The 27564-nt window shown below is 36.9% G+C and overlaps 1 protein-coding gene across 2 annotated transcripts in view; it reads right to left on the bottom strand.

Moving 5' to 3' along the window:
- Positions 1-27564, bottom strand: part of SYT4 (synaptotagmin 4) — a 291633-nt gene that overhangs the window by 167195 nt on the left and 96874 nt on the right. The gene's annotated exons all lie outside the window — the stretch shown is intronic.

Here is a 27564-nt window from a genome sequence, read left to right as displayed (position 1 = left end):
ATAGCTATTTCGTCTGTAAGCAGACAGGATTTCACCTTTAAGTCTCCAGAATTCACTCTCATATTTACAGATGAAAAACAGTAGAGGGTAGCATTTATTTACTTTCTATCCAACATCAGCCACACGTCTGCAGGGGATGTGATGAGATAGCTCATACCTGCCTACCTCCTCAGACCTGAGGCTGAATCTGAGCAAGTGGACAAGAAGCAGACAGAAGGGAGGCTCTGGGAAGTGAATGATAGTTCTGACATGTTAGTGGAGAAAAGTTAAATGGATGAAAGCCAAGAGAAACCAAATAAAAGGGCGGAGTGAGAGAAGTTCTTGCAGGAAGTTTCTGCAGTGTCTTAGTCCAGCTTCTGTTTCAAGATAAGAAGAAAGTGATAACGGAAATCCATGGCCCTGTTCTTTACAAGGTACACATTAGGAAAATTATTATGAAACACTGAAGAGCCTTTTATTTCAGCAAAAACAATGCATAAAAAGCAATTTTATGCATTTATTTTATATCATTCTATCTAGGTGATGATAGTAACCAAATCAGGTTAGTCAGAAGGAAGAGTTTTCTGACATGGAGGTTAAGAAAGACTGGAACTGGGCAATAAAGTTACCCAGAGAAGCACTGGAGATTTTTAAATTTTATGTTGACAAATAATGGTTTTTCTCAATCTTGTTCCTCCCTGGTACTACATGGCTTCAACATCCTGAGCTGCTCGCTGTTACCTTGACAACTCCACACAGTGTATGTTCCTTTGGTATTAAATGCTCTTCCAGCCCTTGATGGTCCTTTATGGGCACGTTAAGCCTTGGTTTCTCTCAGGAAAGCCTTCCTTGGTTCTATCACAAAGAACCTACAGAACACTGAGAAGTTACTCTGAGACTACTCTCCATCTCTAAAATTATAAAATTGGAAGATACCTTTAACCACTGTTTCCGGAACTTGAGTTAATTCCACAAGTACAACAATGTCCATGCATCGGAAACCTTTGCCTCTTCTCACTTTATAGACACATTCCCTCAATCTATTTTGCTCCTTGATTGACTGTGCATAACTTACATTTTAGTTAAATAAGAATTTTATAGGAGTTCAGTTACCTAACTTTTTCCTTCAACTGGACTATGAGCTCATTATCATATTTTGATAATGAAGTAAGTTGTTTTTGTAGGTGCTTCATCAGGGATTCTATCACCCTTTTTTTGAGAGTCACACATGGAATAAAGGACTATAGTAACTAACTCTTAAGATCTCTTTTTATTGTGATTCTTTTTTTTTTTTTTTAGATTTATTTATACAAGCACTGGATACAGTCAGAAGCATGGGAGGGTGAGAGAATTCACCAGAGCCAGAGCCGGGAACAGAACAGGCAGACTGACAAAATACACTGCTGAGAGGAGCAGCGAGTGGCAGGAGAGGTCCGTTGCACCATGTGGGACCCTCACCTTTGGCCGGGGATTGAACCGGCGCTGCAGAGGCTGCGGGCAGCTCTGCAGCCCAGCGCTCAACCACTGCACCACCAGGGGAGGCCCTATATTGTGATTCTTAAAGGCTATGACTCTAACTATGTCATTCTCACTAGAGTTACATGTTCCCATGTAAATGTCCTGTGCTATTGAATATGCTGGCATAAGTATTGGAAGACAATGCACACAGAAGCATCTCTCTACTGGGCACAATAATAAAGATTGAATCCATAACCTTTGGAAGTGATTTCTCATGCTGAGGGCATGGAAGACAAGGGTCACTTCACCTCTGTTGTGTACTCAGCATAGAAGCATGAACTCGGGCCCAGGTTCTGCTCATAAGACTGTGAACATTAGTCACATCTCTTCATCTTTCAGGGGTTCAGATATATCCTCCATAAAAATGAACAAGGTTAGATAACATAATTTCAAATATAATTACCAACTTTAATGACTGTATACAGGTAGAAACTATAGGCACTTTATGTCTAAATATCCCAATAGATGATTACTCAAAACCATATGAACTATGTACCAATCCTTTACTCTGCAAAATTAATGTTTTTAAAGGATTTCTTTGAGAGAGCAAGCTCATTTGTGTTTATTTATATCAACCTTATTTATGCACATGTTTTACTATCATACAAGAAAATTGGTCAGATAGGGCAAGCATGAGGTGTGGCAATTGTAAACATTATCTTCATACACCATTATAGTACAATTTCCCATATATAAACTACAGTAATTAAAATTGATGATTTTGCAACTCTTCTATTAATCACAGAGCTATTAATCCATTACTGAGTTTATGCCTGCTTCATGAAAAATCCTGATGACTGAGAAAAAGATGAAAACATCATGGATGCTTAAAATGAGGTCTAATTGAAAGGGCTGGCTTCAGTGAAGTTTATGGTTTGAAGTATTCATTTTATGGCTGACTTTATCTCCATAAGAGCTAAGTTTTACTTCATTCCTCTCATGAAATGCATTTTATATTAAGAATTTAAAAAATCTCTGTCAAGACATACTATAAAATAACAGACTAGGGACAGAGAAGACATGTCCTGTCAAGGGTAGGTCTCAGAAAAGCTGAATTCAGAAGTTTATCCCTTCTAGCATAACTCTAATTTCTATGTCCTACCTTATCTATATTCTTAGATATTTCAAGCAAAAGTACAATAAAAATGACATCTCATCCCAATCCCTTGTTTAACATAATAAAAAACAGGAGCACAGTGCATCTAAGTGCCTTGAACAATGCCAGACATTTAATTAGTGGTACATTAGAGGCAGAAACTAAAGTTGTCAACATAGGCTCTTGTACACATTTTTAAAATCATTTTGTCCTCCTCATGGGCATATGGAAAAGATACTCCACAAAGATCTTCAGTATTCTATTTTCTAATATTCTTTTATTTCTTCTCACTGGAATCCCTTTATTCCGTCAAAGCCTAACTATAAAATTTCCTTTTCTCAAGATTAGTCCTGCCAAAAACCAATCAAGTATCTCCCCGGAGTTACTGGATGCAACTGGATGTAACTCTTCCTATAGTGATGGTGATCTGGAGTCTAGTTTTTAATTGCTCAGTCTCTTGAGAACACACAAGTGGTAAAGGGACATTCTTACCTTCTAAGTCTCAATTGTAAAGTGTCTAGACAGCTTGTGAAAGAGCCTCAGCTGCCATGGAATGACCCTGAGAACAAGGCAGTTAGAGGGTGGTGGGCATGGAGATGTGCCACCCAGAGTCTTTTTGAGGAAATACTTGTTGCCACTTATGGGAAGTGAGGTCAGTGGTCAGTCCCTCGTCAGCCCCTGCTTAGCTCCAGGGAGCCAGAGACACCTTGTATCTGATATCATGATCTTTCACCTCTTCTGAGGCAACCCAAATCCCTGCCTGAGGAAGGCAGGGCCAACTTCAACCTTCATGGGTAATTCTTGCTCCAGAGTTTGCTGCCAAGACCCGCATGGACATGAATCCCAATTTGATTTTTTTCCTCTGCCTAATTCCATTTCCTCCCCTTCCCTTCACAGTGATTGCTGATACTCATCTTGCATTCCAACTAATTTTGTGTCCCAGAAACCAAGCCTGCAACCAAAGAATCTGCACAGGGAGAGATGGAAAAAGCAGAGATGTAGGGAGAGGCAGAAACAGGAGTGAAAAAGAATTATGGCAGCTGTGCCTTGTCTTGTTTTCTCTTCTGAACCAGGTTGTAATTCTGGATTTTCATTCTGTGTTGCAGGTTAGAATAAATCACTATCATTGATTTCAGTATTAGTTTATTGCTTACTTTAATTCAAATCAGCTTTTGTTTAAAAAAAAATAGCCATAACTATATAACTAGATGTTGCCAAATGCTGTATTTTGTGGAACTAGTAAAAAGTGTATTAAAGGCTAAAAGAATGAAATTCTTATTGTGAGCTTCTAAAGTCAGGGAAATAAACAAATGCTGACTTATAAGCATTTTTTTCCCTCCAGGCCCATTTTTTGGTTCTCTCTCTCCGTCTTCATTTTTGGCCTTAATTCTTTCTCTCTGTTTCTTCCTTCTTTCTGGTCTCTGCAACTTACTGTTCCTATCCAAAAACCTGAGAGGATCCCCAGGATGCCAGAACAACAAATGGAGTTTCTAAGAGTGATCTATCTGTCTAGCCTGGGATATTATAAGGTACAAAGAGTGCCAGAATCTAAGCAGATCCTGGAAAACGTGGCCAGGGCTGGTTTGAGAGAGAAGAAAACAAGTCAGGAGCCAGAAAATTCAGGTCCTGCTGTTTTTTATTCTTCTTACAGAAAACTATATACAGTTAAGGTAGTCTTATTCGTTTATGTTTTTTTAACCTAGCATTTTTTGAAAGATTGATTTATTTATGCATACAAAAATTGGGGTACTGGCCAGAGGGGCAGAGGTTGAGAGAATTCAGCAGAGATAGAGTGGGGAACAGAACATGTGGATTGACTGAAATACACTGCTGAGGGGACCAGCAGGCGAGACAGGAGAGGTCTGCTGTGCCATGTGGGTTAGGTCCCTGGGCAGGGATCGAACTCATGCTGCAGTGGCTGCGGATTTCTTCAGCAATCACCTAACCTAGTATTTTTTATGATCCTTTTCTTTCTCTGTATTTAATCATATTTTTTCCTCATCTTCCACATCCCTAATTTACTAGGTTGGAAGCTCTGTGAGAGGGAGAAAGATCTATTATTTTTAGCTTGGTATCCTCAATGCTAAGAATAGGTATAGGGAATATTTCACTGTTTATGTGAACAGACGGTTTATTTATTAGTAAATGAGTGCTTAGCCTTTTGTTACTATACCATATTTTAGAGAAGTTGATTCTTTAGCCCTCATAACAAGAGTCAGCTCTAAGTTAAACTGAGGCCTCCAAAAGGGTTGTCCTCCAGCAGATCCAGGGCAGCAGCCTAGAGGGGTCTTGGTCACCATACTCCTCTGACTTTTCACCACAACACAGCTGCATCCTCACCAAAAAAAGCAACAGTGGACTGCAGAGACAGGTTCTCACTATTTGCCACCTCTAAGAGTGAGTGACAGGGGTAATATAGAAAAGCTTCCTGGGACACTATCAGATCACAAATACAGGTCCCTACTAAGATTTAGTTTTGTTTTACTCTAATAAATGAATGAAAAGCAAAGGAGGTTCTTCCAAGTTCCATTTTGCTTGTTGAATGAAGGAGGACTGAGGAAAGAATCAGAAGCCCCACTGAAACTGAACTTCAACAGTTCCACTAGACTGTGGCCTCTTAGAAACCAGGCAGGTTGACAGAGCATCAGCATCTAGGGTAACTCAATTCAGAAAGTGAGACTTCTGAATGGCACATAATTCAGTATTTTCATTTATACTGTTCTTTTACGTGTGCCATATTTTCAAGAATACTTTATTTTCAAGAATACTATGGCTTATGCTCCCGAAGGTCAAAGAGTACATTTTTTAATTCTTTCAGGTGAATTAGCACATTGCTAGATGATTAGAATTTCTTTCATTTAAAGTGACAGATTGATGATTTATCAAGCATTATATATGTGTAAGTAATTTGTGAACTAACCCTTCAAAAATATCTCTTCCCTACCCTTTCACAAATTTTATTGGCATTTTCAAGATGTCTCTGGAAATGGAACAAACATGAATGTTAACAATAAAAATACACTGTCAATTACTAAGCCACCTAGTGAGTCTAACCACAACTAAATCCTTTTATACATGTTTGGAACATTAACAAGCCATCCTGTTAATATTTTAGCAGCAAACATTACAAATTTGCTTGTATTTTTCAAGATAAATTTACTGAATTATAGTACCTTAGGCCATTCTGTTTCCTAAACTCTACACTTGAATTGGTAAAGTTAAAAAAAAAAAAAGACAGACTGATTTTTGTTAATGTTATAGTGCTACATGAATCACTGGGAGAACTGAGTTGGAGTGTAGCAGGCCATTTATCTCCTGTTGCCATGCCAATGATGTCTGACCATGACATGACTTAAGATGAGCTATATGGTTTAATGAAAGATGAGTGTCCCTCCAGTACTTCAGGAAAGAGATTTCAATCAGTACACAGTCTGGGACTCAATCCACCCTAAGGTGAAATCATGCTGTTGGCAGCATCTCAGCTCGCCATGGAGAGTGCTATTGAAAGCCTGTTTGCTTGGACCAGTTCCAGACTGGAAAAGTCCGCAGCAAAAGATAAACTAAAAAGCAAGGACAAGGACATTTTCCGAGTAGTGATGACTCCTGATCACATCCCTAAATTCTTCATCCCTTCGTTGGTTGTGGCACATGTAGACTTTCACCTAAAATCAACCAAACTGCCAGATGGTGGGTATCTAGAGAGAAGGCTGTCTGATGTGATAAACAGCAAACCTCCAACAACCTCATGCAACTCAGAACCCTCTATTAAAAAGAAGAGTATGGATAAAAGAGAAACTTGATACAAAAAGGATTTGCTGTTATTGGCTGAGGGTCTTGCTGACTGAGAGGACATGCAAGAGGTGATGATGCATCACGCAGACCCAGCAACCAGGGCTGCCCTCTCACTACCTCATCCCCCCAAAGTTACAACCCCATGGGTTTCTGCACTAGGTGAGAGCCCCAACATACGAAGGAAAGAATCACTCTTCTTTGAATCTGATACAGATGTGCTCAGAACTCTGCTGTCACAGAGAAAAGCATCACAGTTACCCATTAAACCTTCTGGAGAGAAGAGGAGATTAAAACGGCCATTCCCAGGCTCCTGACTTCCCACTGGGCAGAGCCGGACCACACCTATGGAGCCAAGGGGCTACCATCCCTTTGCCTCTCTGACACATGGCCCTGAGGGATGTGAAAATGGTCACTTTGATGAAGAGAAGAATGCTTTTCAGAGCCTGATGGTGAAGTACCTCCCAGCATAAGCACATGTAAGCACAAGTCAGGTATGGGCAGAACAATGCTTGAATAACACAATGTTTATCTGAAGAATTTTCATTTTGTGTATCAGAGGGCATTCCAGGTGTGGAAGCAGATGCACTGTCTTCCTCCTGAACCTGGGCCATACATAATTTTAGCCCTGAAAGGAGAGATCTGCAGTTTGCTCTACTAGAAGAGTAAATCATTTGTAACACATGTTGTTCTTAATTGTGCAATTAGTAAAATATATTGTTCTCAATTTTGGTACTGTCATGCAGATCAGTGATTTTTCTCTGAATAATGTGATTATCAGAGTATTCCTATAAGAATACTGAAAGTTATTACTTTTCTAGAAGTAAAGAGCAAAAGTAGGGCATAATGCAAATATTAACAATGATTTAACACATCTATGTCTGAAAAATGATGTAAGAAATTAGAGTAAATGATCATTTATATATCTCTTTATGCACATGTTTTATTAAATGAGTTTTACAGATCTAGATAATTTGTAGTTTTATAAGTGCATGTATACACAAACTTATTCATTAGTTTATCATAGCTATTGGTTCATTAGGTAGTTGAATGAACATTTATACTCATGAAAGGATCAGGTGCCGAATACCTAAAAAACAAAGCACTGGTGATTGTTTTTGTTATTTCATAAATTGTGGGGCTTGCATGCCTCTCTCACTTGGCCATGTACAGTGTGATCAGCTGGGAAACTGTACCACCTATATTGTGTGTAATTATTAAAACCAACAAGGAGGATTTCTATTTTCAAGTATTTCAAGAGTATTATTTGATTTTCTAGCATATGATGATTGAAAAAATAAATAAAAATAAATATTGATATTTACTTCCCAAAATTTCTGTGACTCTAGTCCTCTGTGGGAAGTTGCAGCTGGGAAGGTAAAAGACCCAGGTATAAGTAATGCCTTGAAAAATTCCTGGTCTCTATCTGACTATAGAACTCATACATAAGAACCCAGAAGAAATCAATATCAAATTACAGATATTCAACCATGGGGAAAATAATATTTTGACATAATAATTTAACTGCTTGTAATTGTTCTTGAAATTCAATATGCTAAATCACAACACAAAAATGAGAAAGTTGAATGGCATATATTCATCATCTCTTTCTAAGAATGTGAGAGGACTTAAAAGTTTAGGTCAATGCTCTAATAGATATGAGAGTCATGCTGACTTTTTTTACCCCAAACTACATACAGATTATCTAACTAGCTTAAATTACAAGATACGTTGATTTTATCTTTGTCCATCTGTTTTTACTTATTTGGTGGGGGGAGTGGGGAAGTGTTTTTCTGTCTTAATGCTATGCAGAATTTCCTCTTCATTTACCAAGAAATAAAATGTAGTTAACAGCTATTTTTTTTTAATTTTTGCTTTAAACAATGTTCATCATTTGTATGTAGGTGATCTTTTTTCTTCAGTTTTATATTGTTTTCAACTCAGTTCGACATATCGAAAATTTATTGTTACCTCCCTGTAAACCCTCCAATCTTGCAATTGCTATAAGAAATAAAAAGAAAAGAAATGTAAATAGTTGGCCTCAAATTTAATAGTTAATTCTACCAACAATGGTGAATAAACATTGACTATGTGCCTGTCACTCTGTTAAGTGGTTTACAAACATCATCTTCTCTAATCCTATAGCGTAGTTGTTCCTAACGCCTTTCCTGGGAACCTGACAAAAATAAAAAGAATTGTTCACTGTCACTTTAACTAAAAAGTAACAGAAAAGGACTCAAACACAGATAACAAGGCCCTAATATTGAACTTATAATAACTAAGTACTATTAACTCCCTGAAGACAATAAACAAATCAATCAATTTGAGACACTAGTACAGCAAGCCACACAATATGAATGTTAAAATTTAGATATTCAAATGTATATTCAAGCATAAGTAGAAAGGAGAGACACATTTAAGATACAATTTGTCTTTCACTGGAATGAAAACCCTGGGGCAGAGCACTCATCTGTCTTGCTTACTGTTGTATCCTTAGTCTCTAATCCATAACCTGACACATAATAGATTCTTAATAACCATTCTCTGAATAAATTATTTTAAAATGTTGGTAAACTGACAGAAATAAATTTGGAATGTGTTGTGAAGAAGGAAGTTTAGTTACTAGTGTTGGAAAATGTGGCTTTTTCCCCCAATCTTTCATTCATTCTACCAACAAATTTTTGCTGAGTTTTACTATGCTAGTGATTCACACAGAGAATGGTGAAGAAAACAGCATACTCACCCAATTGTGCTTGGTCTGACAGAAGGGCTAGAGGCACCCAAGGTGTTGGAAGAAGCTGATGAACATAAAGATTATTTAACATCTGCAGATGTACTAATCTTGTTTATGTCCTGAAGCTGAATTACCTTAAGAGGAGATCACAACTTTAAAGATGATATGTTTAATGATGCTATTTTTTTTAATAAATTTTATTGTTATATTCCCCATACAATTGCAGCCCCCCCATTCTGACCCCAATCCCTCCCCTCCCACCCCCGCCCCCCTAAAAGTGTCTCTGGTTCATAGTTTTTTGTTGATTTTGATTTTCACTTTCTTATATTCATTTTCCTGGTCCCTTATTTAAGTTTTCTAGATTCCTGCTATGAGTGAGACCATCCGGTATTTTTCTTTTTCTTTTTGGCTTATTTCGCTGAGCATGATCCCTTCCAGCGCCATCCATGTTGCTGCAAATTGCATGTGTTTATCTTTTTTGAATGCTGAGTAATATTCCATGGTATATATGTACCACATCTTCTTGATCCAGTCATCTATTTTTGGGCATTTGGGTTGTTTCCAAAGCTTAGCTATTGTAAACAGTGCTGCTATAAACATAGGGGTGCAGGTGTTCTTTGGAATTGATGTTTCTGTGTCCTTTGGGTAAATACCTAGGAGTGGAATTGCTGGATCATATGGAAGCTCTATGTTTAGTAGGTCCAGAAATCTCCATACAGCTTTCCACAGTGGTTGGACCAGTTTGCACTCCCACCAACAGTGCAGAAGAGTTCCTTTTTCTCCACACCCTCGCCAACATTTGTTGTTGCTAGTTTTTTTAATATGTGCCATTCTCACTGGTGTAAGGTAATGATGCTATTTTATATTTTGAAATAGACCTTCAAAAAATTCTAGCTAGAAGGTATTTAAAAACCAACCTACAATTGGCACAATTGATGAAATTATGGATAATGGGTTAGATTATTGTATCAATAGTAAATTTCCCTATTTAGATAGTTGTAATTGAGTTCTGTATGAGAATGTCCTTGTTTTTAGGAAATGCAAGGTTAAATATGCAGTGGAAAAGGAGTACAATATCCTCAGCTAAATTTCAGATGTTTCAGAAAAAAATACAAATATATGCTAAAACAAAGTAAATGAAGCAAAATGTAAACAATAAGTGAATTGGATAAAATATATAAGGAATTTCTTGTATCCCTTTTGTACTTTTTATAAATATGAAATTATATTTAAAAATGTAAAAGTAAAACAAAACCTATGGATGACCACCTTAAGTGAGGTAATTTGTATCTCTGTTTAACATTTGACTTTTAATCACCTGTGTGATGCTTGAGCAGGCAGTGTTACAGACTGCCCCCCAGTCTAGATTTTGCTCCTTTCATCCCAAACTTGCCTTTCCTATGGGTCCCCAGGAGAAGGTGTCTTAGACTTGTTGCAAGCTGTTGGGCCTCAGTAGTCCTACTTTGGGCTAACCTTGTTTCTGGGCATTTATCCACAAGGAGATAGGGAACTTTGTGTGCTTCATGGGGAAACTATTTTATCTATTATTTCCCTTCTTTTCTTTTCATTGCACACAAATTTCATTAAAGTCATTTTCTATTGAAAGTCTTTTACACTAAGAATATGTTTGTCTTGATGTGATGGATGGCAAGACTTTTTTTAGAGCGGGCAGTTTTGGGGGTCCTGAGACCCCTCACCCTAGCCTGTTCCCATGATATCTGCTTCCTCCCTTGCAAAGTTTCAACCACTGAACCTACTACATGCAAAATCTAAGTATCAAAATCCCATGATTGTTAAAAAAAAATCTGATATTTATTAAAATGATAAGCTTTATTAAGGACTATTGCAATAGGTATTAAGACTCTCAATAGGGAAGAAAGATCTGGTTCAACTCTGAATACAGCAAAGACAGCTGGAAATTTGCAGCCAAGAGTAAGAGTAAGGGAATCAATTGATGGAAAATTACTAAAAGAAACATCAAGATTAGCAGGATTCTTATTAATCTCATATAAAAGAATTTTTGCTGAAGGTTGCCTGGGTGATAAGATATCAAGGCTGAAAGATTCTCACTAACCTAATTGGACTGAGCAAGGACAGAAGCCAAGACTGAGCCTGAGGGAAAAGGACTAAGAAGAGCCTGACTAAAGTTAAGTGAAGGACAGAGTTTTGTGATGGTACAAGGATTATAAAAATAAGTTAGTGGAGTTACGGGTCTTTGTTTTTCAAGAAAACATTTGTTTTCCAACTACACTTCTATTTTGCTGCAAACAAGGCCAGCAGGTTGATGAGCTAAGGTGCAGGAGATGGAAAGCATTTAACACTTGCACTAAAATATTCTTCATATAATAGACATCGATCCTTCAGGGGAAAGGTGTTGATGTTTATTGCTAACTCTTTCCTGCCTTTGCACTTTATGTTGTAATTACATTTGAAATCCTTTCAGGGTTGGCATTAATCACTGTTAGGGAATTTGTCTTTGGTATCATTTAGGAGAAATGAGTAGAAAAACATTAGAATGAACCAGCCTAACTCCTTTTCCTGCCTTTAACATCGGCCCTCTTGAATTTAACTTCTATAGTGTTCAAAAGCAGATATATTCCAGTAGTTGGTAGATCTTACTGTTTTGCCCCATAAATTAAAACCCTTTGCTGAGATCTTATTTCCTGATATATAAATTCTACAAAAAAGTCAATAATGAGCCCAGTCATGTGCTTCAACTTTCACAAGTCATTCTATGCTCCAATGAATGATTAATAATTTCCTCAAATACCCCTATTACACAATCACACTCCATTATTTGCATCTATCACTTTTTGTACTGAATTCTTATGTGAGAAATAACATTAATAACAATAGTAACCACCCTAAAATCTCAGGGAGTTAAAGTAACAAAATGTGATTTCTTGTAAGCAACACATATTCATCCACTGCGTCCATACAAGGGCATCTGCTCACCATGCAGGGGACCCAGCTGGCATCAAAGCCATCAACTTGAGTTGTCATCACAGCACCAGAGAGAAATGGAAGAGTCCAGATGAGTGGGAAGAACTGGGACATACCCTGCCTGCTCCAGTGGGGAGAAGGAGGGAGGAAATGTGTCTGAAAGAAGGAAGAACCAATACTCTTTTTGATTAACAACACTAATGTCTACCACAAACTGGATGAACTCGTGCAATTCTTTAAAACTCAAGTCAAATGTTTCCACCTTTCCTGATTACCAACTGTTTGTACCCACTACTCTCATTTAGACTTAGAAGCATATCATACTGAAACTATTCATTACATGCTAGTTTCCCAGCGAAACAAAGTATAGAAAGAAAATATATGTTATCCTGGCATTTTCGGCAGTATATATGGGTATAATTATTGATTTCAATGAAAATTAGAAAAAAATGGCATATCTATTTCTGGCCTATCAACTCTTTCTTGATATGTGCTATTTTACTATTAGAAATAGGCTATTGGAGGACCTCCCCGGTGGCGCAGCGGTTGAGCGCTGGGCTGCGAAGCTGCCCACAGACTCTGCTGCACTGGTTTGATCCCTGGCCACCGGGCGGGGGTCCCACATGGCGTGCAGACCTCTCCTGCTGCCCACTGCTCCCCTCAGCAGTGTACTTCGTCACTCTGCCTGTTCTCTCCGCTCTGGCTCTGGTGAATTCTCTCACCCTCCTGTGCCTCTGACTGTACCCAGTGCTTGTCTAAATAAATAAATAAATAAATAAATAAATAAATAAATAAATAAATAAATAAATAAATAAATAAATAGATAGATAGATAGATAAATAAATGAATGGATAAATAAATCTTAAAAAAAAAAAGAAAATTTACTTAAAAAAAATAGGCTATTGGAGGGTCTCCCTGGTGGCACAAGGTGTTAAGACGTAACCTATGAAACTATCTGCAGACACTACAGGGAGCTACCTACATGGCACAGCATACCTCTCCTGACTCACCTGCTGTTCCCCTCAACAGTGTATTTCAGTCAATCTGCCTGTTCTGTTCCCCACTCTGTCTCTGGTGAATCCTTTCACCCCTCCACACCTCTGGCCTCTACCCCAGTTCTTGTATGTATAAATAAATAAATCTTAAAAAAATAAGCTATTGGAATGGGCAACATTTCCCAAAAAAGGTCAAGTGTGCCATGAAAAATATGTTTTTCTGCATCATTGTATATGAAACTGCTAGACTTATTTTTTAACAAATATTTATATAACCCTATATCTGTATTAAGCATAGTTATTCTTTTAAACAGTATGAAGATCCATTTTATAAACAAATAAATTGAGACTTGGAGAAGTTAAAAAACCTGCTATAGCTAGAGAAAGGCAGTGCACAAACTAAATTCCAGGCCACCATGCATCAGACCCCCCCACCCATGCTTTTAACCAGTAGACTATGCAGACTCTTTTGAGTAACATGACTTAATGAAAGGATAATTGAGCTCTTTGATTGGGTGACACTAGTGGGATAAGTTTATGTTGATCATATATGTGGTTCTTATGCACTTGTCCATTTCTGGCTAAAGAATGGGATTATTGTATGACAATCTCCCAGTCAACTAGAGTTTTCATTTGGTTTATTGAAAATTAAAATTGTAAAGTTCACAGATTACTCTAATGCACAGTCATATTTGTGAATCACTGGCCTAAATTATTTTATCAAAATTTGACGCTATAGCGTGGAGGGGAGAGATTGGGGTCAAAATAAGGGGGTTGCAATTGTATGGGGAATCTAAAAATAAAATTTATTTAAAAAAAAATTTGACCCTATAAAACAACAAAAAAAAACTATTCATTAACTTCTATACCTAAACAACGGAGTACAAGATGGTCTGTTACAATGGGTAATAATGATAGAAATCTTAGAAAAGAGTCTTAGTTCTTTCCAGTTTTAGTCATGTGATGAAGGTTGAAAAATCCCAGGGATATTAGCTTTTCTTATTGCTAGTTTATAGAAATATACTATTATACTTAAGGGCAAGTAAAACTCTAAGTAGAATTATCTGTCAAAATGAAAATGTAATTATATTATTGCGATTAAATGGAAAGATGTATATTTATATTTACCAAGAATTTTTCTTTATGCCAGTTAGTATATAAAATATTTTTAAATGGCAAATGTATATTGTGATCTGAATAAAGATTGAACAGGTGCTTCAAAAATAACAGGATTGCTCAAGTAATGGTATAATTTAGTTTAAGTGACTTAATGAGTGCCCACATTATCCATAAAGGCTACATGTTGATGTGCTTCCAAGAGGCCTAGGTACCATTTATATAGGATACTCAGTTTAAAATGATCACATAAGTAATAGAGCAATAAAGCATATGCCAGTTTAAAGTGGACATAATTGGCCTCTTGGTGGCACAGGCAGTTGAGCAGAGCACTGTGAAGCTGTCCGCAGCCTTTGCAGTGCCGATTCGATCCTCGCCAGCCATGGAGCAACCCACATTGCTGTAGACCAGCTTTTGGCAAAATGTCGGGTCAGGAGTCCTTGAAAAGAAAAGATGGCCTAGGTGAAGAGAAAGGGGCTGAGGGGAGGGGGATGAGGTAGTGAGGAGACACTGACACTCGATGAGGTGCAAGTATCTTCTACCGAGGGGCTCAGCAGGTTCTTTATACTTTTAGCAAGCCGAGAGATTACATCATCATATGCATAGAAACAAAGCAGAAAAAATCAGTGCATCCCTTTTCCCATAGACTTTTGGCTACTTCGTGCTCTTAGCAAGAAGGCAGCCTTCAAGGTTAATGGATAAAAAACTAAGCCTTACACTAAAACTCATTGTTTCAGGGCCTCCCCAGTGGTGCAGTGGTTGAGCGCTGGGTTGCGAAGCTGACCGCAGCCTCTACAGTGCCAATTCGATCCCCGGCTGCTCCCAGACCACCAGAAGAGGGTCCCACATGGCGCGCAGACCTCTCCTGCCGCCCGCTGCTCCCCTCAGCAGTGTACTTCAGTCCTTCTGCCTGCTCTGCTCCCTGCTCTGGCTCTGGTGAATTCTCTCACCGTCCCGCGCTTCTGACAGTACACAGTGCTTGTATAAATAAATAAATAAATAAATCTTTAAAATAAAATAAAAAGAGTTGTGTGTATGACACAAAACTAAAAAAAAAAAAAAACCCTCATTGTTTCAGCTAAACAATAACCTAAGACAGTAGATAGCCGTCAGTACATCCCTATCAGCTAAAGCCTAAGCAAGAAAAGACTTTTTTTATTCGCATGGTCTTCAGCCGGGGACCAGCTGCTACTCAGCTATCAGAACTTTTTTACCTAGAAACTCCTTAACTCAAATAGCTTCATTTATAAACTTTCCCAAAAAACTTCAAGGGAAGGCAAAAGAAGGACCTACTATAATTGTTGTGCAGGATTGCTTGTCAGGCATGTACAATAAATTGTCTCCCATTGTCAAGTGGGCCAAATTGTTTAATAACTAATTTCTAAACAGATTATTTTCCATGCCATATACTTGCAGTCTGCTAATACATATAATGTATTGCCTAATATACTTTTTAATAAATTTTTCTTTTTTTATGACCAAGAACAAAAAACAAAGGAATGATAAATCTTCAGCCCTACAGTGTGAGGCCCTTTTTCTTAGCTGCTTGCCAGTATCTTATCTGGCTGGGGCAACAAGGCCCCCTACAGCACCACATAGCATGGCAGACCTCTCCTGTCTCACCTACTGCTCCCCTCAGCAGTGTATTTCAGTCATTCTGCCAGTTCTGTTCCCCACTCTGTCTCTGGTGAATCCTCCCGCACATCTGGTCTATACTCTGGTTCTTGTATGAATAAAATAAATCTTTTAAAAAAAGTGGGCATAATCTAGTAGACCAGACCTAAACATTAAACAATAGGTAATATCAAAAGTCTTTTAAATTTCAGTATTTATAGTTTATTAGCAAGACACACATTTTTAAAAAGGAAACACACACACACATATGCATTTCCAAAATACCACCAATTAGTTGCAAGATAATAATGTGACCTGCTACATGACTATATAATGAATTATGTTGTTATAATTAGGGATAACTGATGTATTTAAATGTATTCTATGCGTAGGAGAGTCCCACTAAAGAGTCATTGACTCCATATGACATTCCCCAAATCATACCCCAGTGAAGGCTAATGATGCTCATTAAAATAAAAAAACATTCATAGATAGATATTGGGAATTCAAATGTCCTTCCATAACATAGGATATTGTTACTAGATTGCTTTCACTATAGAGTGACAGGAGAGGAAATATGAATATTTAGAGCAAAGAAATGTAACAATTGCTTCTTTATTGTATTTTATCTTTCTCCACATCAAAACTAGACTTTATTTCAATGTTTCTGCCACCCATAAATGCTCCAAATTTCCAGAAAACCACCTTCACCCTTTGGGTTGACTCCAAATTCATGCTGTCTTCAGTATTCATAAACATGTATCCTTAAACTTCTCCCTAACACTCCCACAGCTCCTGTTCAGATCCTCATCATTTCTTGCCTGGGAAATTGTGAAATAGACTCTTCTTTTTTTTTTTTCAGGGTCACAAAAATGGATATATTTTATTATCCCAATTTCATTTTTTTTATTTTTTTAAATAATAGATTTTATTTTTATATTCCCCATAAAATTGCAACCCCCCATTTTGACCCCAATCCCTCCCCCTCCCACCCCCACCTCCCAAAAAGTGTCTCTGGTTCATAGTTTTTTGTTGATTTTGATTTTCACTTTCTTATAGTTATTCATTTTCCTGGTCCCTTATTTAAGTTTTCTAGATTCCTGCTATGAGTAAGACCATCCGGTATCTTTCTTTTGCTTTTTTTGAGCATGATCCCTTCCAGCGCCATCCATGTTGCTGCAAATTGCACGTGTTTATCTTTTTTGACTGCTGAGTAATATTCCATGGTGTATATGTACCACATCTTCTTGATCCAGTCATCTACTCTTGACTTCTCCATTATCCCCCCTTCACACTGTGACCCAGTCTATCTTCTTAGGTCACAAGTCAGGTAATGTATGCTCCCTTTAAAAGAACTTGGAGAGCCCTTGTCTACGACAGACTAAAGTCCAAAATACTATAGTGCTCATTAATTATACTTTGTGCTTCTGACTCATTCCAGTCTTTTGAATTGTATCTCCTTCTACACCTCTGTATCTAATGCACTCTCAAAAAAGAACAGATTTTCAGATATTTCTTCCAATGGAAAGTTAAATAACTTTAGCAACAGGGACATTTAAACACTATAATCAACTATCAATCTATGGTTACACAATGACTCATCATTTATTTCTAATAGATTATATGCTGAACATGCTTTGATAAGGCAAATAAACTCTGCTATTAGGAGAAATATTTTACAGTTGGTTGGCTGAGCTATGGTTGTTCATTCTGAAATGTAGGTGGTTTCTATTGGCCAGAACCTGAGCAAGTGGCAAAGTGATCATGAACTGGAGCATACTTATAACTACAGGTAGATGAGATAAGAGACAAGGGAGAGATGGCTGTGGGGGAAATGGTACATGAATATGACCTTCTTTCATCACATGCATTTATGGGGTAATCAGTTGCATTTATGGGGTAATCACATGGGGTGGCATATTTATATAAAATTATACATTTTTGGTTTCCATAAAGCAAGTAAGACACGAATGTGCATATAACAAGGGAATTGAAATCTATAAAGTTTCTGTGAGAATATCTAGCACATAGATTTCCTTGATTTCAGTACTATGTGGTGGTTTCTAGAACCAGAGGTAAAAAATGGTGCTAATAGAGGGCCCCAGTGCTGAGATGAAAGTAAACTCTGGAGGCCACTGGATGAGAAGGATATTTGGTACACTTACTATTAACTGAACAGTACACCACCATTAATAGTCTGACACCAAATATTGGTGAGCTCAAATTTAATTCTGTTTTGATACTAACTACCCAGAGTGTAACTCCAAAGGTCTAAGTATGCACTTGCATAAGACTGTTCTTACTTCAAATACCAGTCACAAATCTCAAGGATCACCTGTACTTCTGACTACCTGTTATTAGATGATGCCCACAAAACATTCAGGTTCTTTTTTAAATCCACTTTCTTGGTAAATTTTGTTGATTTGCCAATCATTTATGTAACATAATTTGGGGAGTACTGCTTCACAACTCCACTTGTGCACATGCTTCACTCATTCTCCACAAAAACTCCAGGTTCAATAGCCCATTAAAATGACTCAACTCATTCAGAACTTTTTCTTTCTATTTCAGTTTTGTGATAAATGTAGGACAACATCTGTAAGTGTGTCAGACAAAGACTCCATGCCCTCTCTCTTAAAGTCAGAACACCCTGCATCTATGGTCACCTTACTGGGAATGTAGGCATGATTTATTAAATCACTAGCTAAGTGATTGACTATCACTCCTTGGAGGTAGGGTTGACCTAAAGTTCCAAATTTCTCACCATTAGGCCCTATCGTGAAGTTACCCAGAAATTCACTTCATTAGGATAACAAAGAAACTTCTGTCACTCAGGAAATTCCAAGGTTCTCAGAAACTTTGTTGATTGGGACAAACAACAGATAAATTCTCCATTGCACCACACCATTGTTAGATTGTGGAACATATCATTTACTGATTCAACGCTAACTGAAAAAATTTGCATTTGTTCAATCTATACAGTGTATCAGAAATAAAAACTGTAGGAGAAACATCCCTATACCTTTTATTCAGTTTTCTTTATTAAAATTTAATACCATTTGCTTATTTTTATCATTCTCTTTCTCTTTCTACACACACACACACATTTTTTTCCCCTCAACTATTTATATTTCAGGGTATAGTACATGAAGCATTTGCACTACTCTTAAGGTTATGTAATGATAAAAGGTTTCTCAATTAAAAGCCTTCTTCTTCTCCATGTAAATGTGACTATGTTTATTACAGCAAAACATTATTTTGCATCATTGATAATTTTCTTTCTCCATGTTTACTAAGGGTCTTGGTAAAGATACTATCATTTTACATGTAGTTTACATGTAAAACCCATGCCCTATTATTCTGACTTACAGGCTTCTTAAGGGCACAAGTATCTTTATTTTTAAGAAATAGTCTCACCTTTTCCTGTCTCAGGTAATCTTTAATAAAAATCATTTACTAGTATTAATCACATTTACTAGTATTTAGTGTTTTCTAAAAAGGAAATATTTTACAAAGAAAGTTATTTAAATAGTTTCTCCTAGTCTTTTATTATGCAAATATTGATGTAGGTTACATTCACTGTATACTAAAGTCTCCTTTATAATGAAGATTGGCATACTGGGATACAAGAAGGTTATGGTATATTCACTTAGTCACAGATATGCACACAGTGTTTTTTAACTTAATTATCTGTGTTTGAGGCTGGATTGTCTAGAAGAAAAACCTAAGACAAAGACTCACGTCTATGTGATTTTTTTTTTAAAGGTAATGCCTTCAAGGAGAAAAGCACATAGGGAGTAGGACAGGACACGGAAAGGCAGTAGGCCAATATGTGTCTCAGATGGAGCGCAGCTTTAGCTTATCTCCATGGAGCTCTAGAACATAATAAATGGTATTACACAGAGGAAAAACCCAAAGCAAAGAAACTAGTCTTTTGTATTTTCCAGTCAGTCAGTCCTCTATACCACCAATTGTGGGGGTTAGGACACACAACCTCTCAGGCAAGGCAGCTCTCATTCCACTAAGTAATTCTGCAGAGAAGAGTGCAGCTTTGAGCATTAGCAACCACACTCACAGCCATGAGGGGGAAGGTGCTCCAGCTCCATAAAGGGAATTTGAGAAGAGCACCAACAGTGTCCACTACAGTCTCAATATCCACACAACTGTTTATGAATATTTAACAGGTATTCAGAGTTTTCTGGACACTGTGAAGTGTTTTTAAACACTGTGAAGTGTTTTTAAAAATTATAATGTTTTGGGGGTTGGTGCTTGAAATATTCACACTTCTATGATTATTAATTAAGTTTTATAGCAAGGACTAGGCAGCTATTAAAAGAGGATTTTCATGTGGAATAGGAATAGTACTGTGATACTCTATTCTGTATGATCTCCATTCTTAGATAATAAGTAAGTCTGAATGTGCACAATGATAATGATTTGGTGCTTTGACCAAAAATTTTCTTAATGTATCTGAGAAGACAAACACATGGAATAACAATCAATTTAAGGTATAATTTACTGATAATATTGCTCAGAAGAACTGTGACTAGGAAACAAATGAAATGATAAGATAATCCATCTTGTAGTATTTTCAAAGTTGAGAATGAACAAAGATGAGAAATATGATTGTGTAATCATCTAAATAAAACAATGAACCTTACTTGTAGGGAAAGAATAAATTGAAATAGTTTCTTTCTGAATCCATGTAAATATGTATTTTCAGGTGGTGGGTTAAATATGGAACTGGGGGAGGAGATTGTTTTAATTCTGAGCTTACACATTTGCACATCCTTTTTTTTTTTTTAATTTTCAGATACTCGGTACAGATGGTGTACCAGGTGGTAAAAAAATCTGTCTAACACCAACAAAAATCTAAAGTCATCACTCCTTTTTTTGCAGATGTTGACTTTTGTTCTTACAGCAGCCACCAAGATCAATAACTTCGTTACGCCTTAAAATAAAAACACACATTTTATTTTTAGTTTATTTATGCTCAAACTTTAATCCAAAAATGGTTTTAAGTGGCTTATAACATATCTCAAAACAAACACTTTGTTCACTTAATTGTATTTTGAGTTTATTAGCTTTCATTTTTGGAATATTTTACCAGTCACTTAAATACTGATTGTTGAAGCTTGGATCTACTCTGTACATAATATGAATCCCCATTTTTTTTTCGTCTTGCACCATTAATAGACAGAGCTTAAGATTCAGGACTTGTATTTTATTTATTTTTATTTTTTTAAGATTTATATATTTATTTATTTTATACAAGAACTGGGATACAGGCCAGATGAGCGGGAGGGTGAGAGGAGTCATTAGAGACAGAACAGGGAATAGAACAGGCAGACTGATAAAGTACACTGTTGAGGGGAGCAGCGGGCAAGACAGGAGAGATCTGCTCCGCCATGTGGGACCCTCACAGCCAGGCGGGATCAAACCAGCACTGCAGAGGCTGCGGACAGGCTTCACAGCGCAGCGATCAACAGCCTGCGCCACCAGGGGAGGCCCTCAGGACTTGTACTTTAGAACAAAAAACTCTAATGATACAGATAGCATTTGTAGAAATGATGCTGGCATCCTGGCAACAATGGCACCTTGAGTAGCAGAGGAAAAACTTTGGGACAAGCATGGAAGACAGAAATAAGACAACCCAGAGAAGCATTTAATTGGACCATTGGACAGGTTGGTGAGACAACCACCAGGCAGCAAATATAATAAAGGATTACAGAAACATATTAGCAATGAATTTGTCAATAAAGGATCACATTCAATCCCACTACTCCTTTTTCTTTAAATGCTACACTTACTTTCATTTAGAGTGCCAAAAGTTGTAGTTATACAAAATAGGCACAGGTTAATCCTAATATAATTAATGCTCATTGAATAATAATTATGATCTAAATATTTGAGCTGTTAGGAAAGAATTTTTATTAAGTTGGATGCTGCATAAGTTTACTTGAAATATACCAGTTTTTAAATCTTGATGTTTAAAAGAGATTGGAATTCAGAGGCTATGAGGGAAGCAGCATAGGTTCCCTCAGCTCTCATTTCATGGATAACACAGAATTGGGTTGTAAGACTCAAAAGGAATGTACTAATGGTGATGACCTCTATGGATACTTGCTTAATAAAAAGGATAATTGATTTGAACTTGCTTTGCTTTTTATTAAAAATGCCTAATAGTATATCATGTCATAAATATTGAACTAATGCTATAATAAGTACTATTTTAAAAAGCAGAGAACTCCCACTGCCTCAAGAGAACAGAAGAACGAACATGAGCTAGATTGGTCGTAAATGGTTACAGGAAGAAGCATGATCTAAATGAGGTCTTTGAAGACAAGTTTTAAAGATGTATAACAGCAAGAATAGTTTGAACACGAAGAAACTTAGGAGTAGAGGATAGAGCAGGTGTCAATTTGCTTTCAGGAGCCAGAGCTGTCACAGTTCTGAATGGGTCATCTGAAAGACCAAGCAGAAAGATCCATGCCATGACTTACATGTGCCCTTTTGCAAGTGCTGCAGCTGTTCCCTGTCTTTCTTTTGTTTAGTCCAACATAATATACTAGATAAAGGGAAGGATTCCTCAATCTATGAACTACTTTATAATGTAGAACATGTACAGCTGGCAGTTGTCCCTTTCTTGGATTGTATGTTTTTTTTTTTTTTTTTTTTTTTTTTTTCTTTTTTTTTTTTTTTTTTTTTTTTTTTTTTTACCCATGAACCATTACCATAATCCCTTGTGCGCTTCCCTGCCCTGTTTTGACCCCTCTTCCTCCCCTCCACTACAGAATGTCTCTGATTTATAGTTACCTGTTAATTTTTTTTTTTTTTTTTTTTTTAAATATTAAATTTTATTTTTATATTCCCCCATACAATTGCAAACGCCCCATTCTGACCCCAATCCTTCCCCTCCCGCCCCCCCACCCCCCAAAAAGTGTCTCTGGTTCATAGTTTTTTTGTTGATTTTGATTTTCACTTTCTTATATTCATTTTCCTGGTCCCTTATTTACGTTTTCTAGATTCCTGCTATGAGTGAGACCATCCGGTATTTTTCTTTTTCTTTTTGGCTTATTTCGCTGAGCATGATCCCTTCCAGTGCCATCCATGTTGCTGCAAATTGCATGTGTTTATCTTTTTTGAATGCTGAGTAATATTCCATGGTATATATGTACCACATCTTCTTGATCCAGTCATCTATTTTTGGGCATTTGGGTTGTTTCCAAAGCTTAGCTATTGTAAACAGTGCTGCTATAAACATAGGAGTGCAGGTGCTCTTTGGAATTGATGTTTCTGTGTCCTTTGGGTAAATACCTAGGAGTGGAATTGCTGGATCATATGGAAGCTCTATGTTTAGTAGGTCCAGAAATCTCCACACAGCTCTCCATAGTGGTTGGACCAGTTTGCACTCCCACCAACAGTGCACAAGAGTTCCTTTTTCTCCACATCCTCGCCAACATTTGTTGTTGCTAGTTTTTTTAATATGTGCCATTCTCACTGGTGTGAGATGGTATCTCATGGTAGTTTTGATTTGCATTTCCCTGATTACAAGTGATGTTGAACATTTTTTCATATGTCTGTTGGCCATTTGCATTTCCTCTTCAGAGAAGTTTCTTTTTAGCTCTTCTGCCCATTTTTTGACTGGATTATTTTCTTTGTTGTTGCTGAGTCTCATCAGCTCTTTGCAGATTTTTGTGATCAGTCCTTTATCATTAGTGTTGGGTGCAAAAATGTTCTCCCAGTTGGTGGGGTTTCTCTTTGTTTTTGTTATTGTCTCTTTTGCTGTGCAGAAGCTCTTTAATTTGATGTAGTCCCAGCTGTTTATCTTTCTCTTCACTATCACTGCTTTGGGTGATGTGTCTGTAAAGATGTCTTTGATGTGCAAATCCCGTAGTGTTTCGCCTATATTTCCTTCTATGTATTTTTATGGTTTCAGGTCTTATGTCTAGTTCTTTAATCCATTTTGAGTTGATTTTTGTGTATGGTGTGAGGTAGTGGTCAAGCTTCATTCTTTTGCATGTAGCGACCCAGTTTTCCCAGCACCATTTATTGAACAAACTTTCTTTGCTCCAATGCATAGTCTTTGCTCCTTTGTCAAAGATTAGTTGACCATAAATCTGTGGGTTTATTTCTGGATTTTCTATTCGATTCCATTGGTCTGTATGTCTGTTCTTGTTCCAATACCATGCAGTTTTGATGATTATGGCTTTGTAGTATAGTTTGAAGTCTGGGAGTGTGATGCCTCCATTTCCTTCTTTTTTTTTTCAGTAGAGCTTTGGCTATTCGGGGTTTTTGGTGATTCCATATGAATTTCATCAATAATTGTTCTATTTCTTTGAAGAATGCCATTGAGATTTTGATTGGAATAGCATTGAATCTGTATATTGCTTTTGGTAGGATGCCATTTTAATAATGTTTATTCTTCCAATCCATGAGCAGGGGATGTCTTTCCATTTCTTTGTGTCTTCTTCTATTTCTTTTAACAGTGTTTTATAGTTTTCTTTGTATAGGTCCTTTACCTCTTTTGTTAGATTTATTCCCAAATATTTGATTTTTTTTGTTTCGATAATAAAAGGGGTGGTTTTTTTGATTTCTTCTTCTTCAGATTTATTGTTTGTGTATAGGAAGGCCACTGACTTTTGCGTGTTGATTTTGTATCCTGCCACTTTACTGAATTGATTGATGAGTTGAATTAGTTTTTCTGTGGAGATTTTGGGGGTTCTCTATGTATATTATCATATCATCTGCAAATAGTGATAGTTTGACTTCTTCTTTTCCTATTTGGATTCCTTGGATGTCTTTCTCTTGTCTTATTGCTCTGGCTAGGACTTCCAGTATTATATTGAAAAGCAGTGGTGAGAGTGGACATCCTTGTCTTGTTCCAGATCTTAATGGAATTGCTTTCAGCTTTTCACCATTGAGAATGATACTGGCTGTTGGCTTGTCATACATGGCCTTTATGATGTTGAGGTATGTTCCTTGTATCCCCAGAATTTCAAGGGCTTTTATCATGAATGGGTGTTGCACTTTGTCGAAAGCTTTCTCAGCATCTATTGATATTATCATATGGTTTTTATATTTCTTTTTGTTGATGTGTTGGATAACGTTGATTGATTTTCGGATGTTAAACCATCCTTGTGCCCCTGGAATGAATCCAACTTGGTCGTGGTGAATTATCTTATGGATACATTGTTGATTCTGATAGCTAAAATTTTATTGAGGATTTTTGCATCAGTGTTCATTAGGGAGATTGGCCTATAGTTTTCCTTTTTTGTGTTGTCCTTATTCGGTTTTGGTATTAGTGTAATATTGGCTTCATAGAACGTGTTTGGTATTGTCCCTTCCTTCTCAATTTTTTGGAAGAGTTTGTGAAGGATAGGCACTAATTCGTCTCTGAATGTTTGGTAGAATTCATTTGTAAATCCATCAGGTCCTGGGCTTTTGTTTTTGGGGAGGTTTTTGATTACCATTTCAATTTCGCTGCTTGTAATTGGTCTGTTTAGGTGTTCTATTTCTTCTTTATCTAGCTTTGGGTGATTGTAGAGTTGTAGGAATTTGTCCATCTCCTCTAGATTGTTGAACTTGTTTCCATATAACTGTTCATAGTAGTTACTGATTATTCTTTTGATTTCTGCTGTGTCCGTTGTGATTTCTCCTCTTTCATTTATGATTCTGTGTATTTGTGCTTTCTCCCTTTTTTCCTTTGTGAGCCTGGCTAGGGGTTTGTCTATTTTATTTATTTTTTCAAAGAACCAGCTCTTGGTTTCATTGATCTTTTGGATTGTTTTTTAGTTTCAATTTCATTTATTTCTGCTTTGGTTTTATATTTCTTTTCTTCTACTGGTTCTGGGGTTTTTTTTGTTGTTCTTTTTCTAGATCTTTGAGCTTCGAGATTAGGTTGTTTCTTTGAGTTCTTTCTTGTTTTTTGATGTGAGCTTCTATTGCTATATATTTTCCTCTTATTACTGCTTTTGCTGCATCCCATACATTTAGGATATTGGTGTCCTCCTTGTCATTCAATTCAAAGAATTTTTTAATTTCTTCTTTGATCTCCTCGTTAGTCCAGTGGTCTTCCAGTAGTGTGGCTTTTAATCTCCATGAGGTAGGATAGTTCCTTGCCTTCTTTTTATGATTTATTTCTAGTTTGATGCCTTCGTGGTCAGAAAAGATGGTTGGTATGATTTCAATCTTGGTGTATCTGTTGATGTTTGTCTTGTGCCCCAGTATGTGATCGATCCTGGAGAATGATCCGTGTGCGCTTGAGAAAAATGTGTACTCCGTTTTTTTTGGGTTTAGTGTTCTATAGATGTCTGTTAAGCCCAAATGCTCTAGGTCCTTATTTAGAGCTTTAGTTTCTTTAATTATTTTTTGTCTTGTTGATCTATCCATTGTTGATAGTGGTGTGTTGAAGTCTCCCACTACATATGTGTTTTCTCTGATGTCTGTTTTCAGAGAGGACAACAGTTGTCTGATATATTTTGGTGCTCTTTCGTTTGGTGAGTATATGTTAATGAGTGTTATTTCTTCTTGAAGTATTGTCCCCTTAATCATAATGTAGTGACCATTGGGGTCTCTTTTATTTTTTTGAGTTTGAAGTCTGTTTTATCTGATATAAGTATAGCTGTTCCTGCTTTCTTTTTTGGCCCATTTGCTTGTAGGATTGTTTTCCATCCTTTGACTTTGAGCCTATTTTTATCTTTTGTAGCTAAATGTGTTTCCTGGAGACAGCAAAAGGTTGGGTTTTGTTTCTTAATCCAGGCTGCAACTCTGTGTCTTTTTATTGAAGAGTTTAGTCCATTTACATTTAGAGTTAATATTGATATGTTAGCATCTGTATTTGCCATTATGTTTGTCTTTCCTTTGATTTTATTTATTTATTCTTTTAATAACTTTTTTTTTTTTTTTTTGGTCTTCTTTCGTTGTTATTCGTCCCTCTGAGGTTCTGGCTTTAGGATTCCTTGTAGTATTTTTTGGAGTGGGGGTTTAGTCGCAATGAAATTCCGGAGTTTCTCTTTGTCTGGGAAGGTCCATATTCTTTCTTCATGGAGGAAAGAGAGCTTTGCGGGATAGAGTATTCTTGGTTGGCATCTGTTTTCTTGGAGTCTGTTGACTATGTCCCTCCACTCTCTCCTTGCCCGTAGTGTTTCTTCAGAGAAGTCTGATGTCAGCCTGATTGGTTTTCCTTTGAATGTTATCTGTTTCTTCCCTCTTGTCAGCTTCATTATTTTTTCCTTGTCCTGGATTCTTGGGAGCTTTACTATTATGTGTCTTGATGTGTTTTTCCTTTCGTCGTGGAAGTTTGGTGTTCTTCTTGCTTCTTGTATATCAATTTTCAGCTCCTTCTTCTCATTTGGGAAGTTCTCTTCAATTATATCCATGAATATTTTCTCTGTTCCTACATCTCTCTCCTCTCCTTCTGGAATTCCTATAACTCTTATATTTCCTTTCCTCATGGAGTCAGATAGTTCCCGAAGTCTTTCTTCATTCTTTTTCCTTCGTACTTCTCTTTCCTTTTCTGTTTTGGTTCTTTTTATTTCTGTGTCTTCAAGATTACTTATTCGTTCTTCCATTTCATCTATTCTGCTTTCATTGCTTTTCCCAGAGTTCTTTAGTTCCTCCATTAATTCTTTGATCTCCTGCATTTCTCTTACTTCCCTCTTTAGGGACTCAATTTCCTTCTTCTGATCTATCACTTTTTTAATCATGGCAATTTTAAATTCTCTTTCTGGAAGGCTCAGAAGTTCTTCCAAGTTGCTGTCGTTGCAATCTGGGGAGTG

Source organism: Talpa occidentalis, unplaced genomic scaffold (assembly GCF_014898055.3).
Source record: "Talpa occidentalis isolate TD23 unplaced genomic scaffold, MPIMG_talOcc4v2.1 talOcc4.13, whole genome shotgun sequence".
NCBI classification, from domain to species: Eukaryota; Metazoa; Chordata; class Mammalia; order Eulipotyphla; family Talpidae; genus Talpa; species Talpa occidentalis.
The sequence above is the reverse complement of the archived record's forward strand: the minus strand, read 5'-3'. Positions and strand labels throughout refer to the sequence as shown.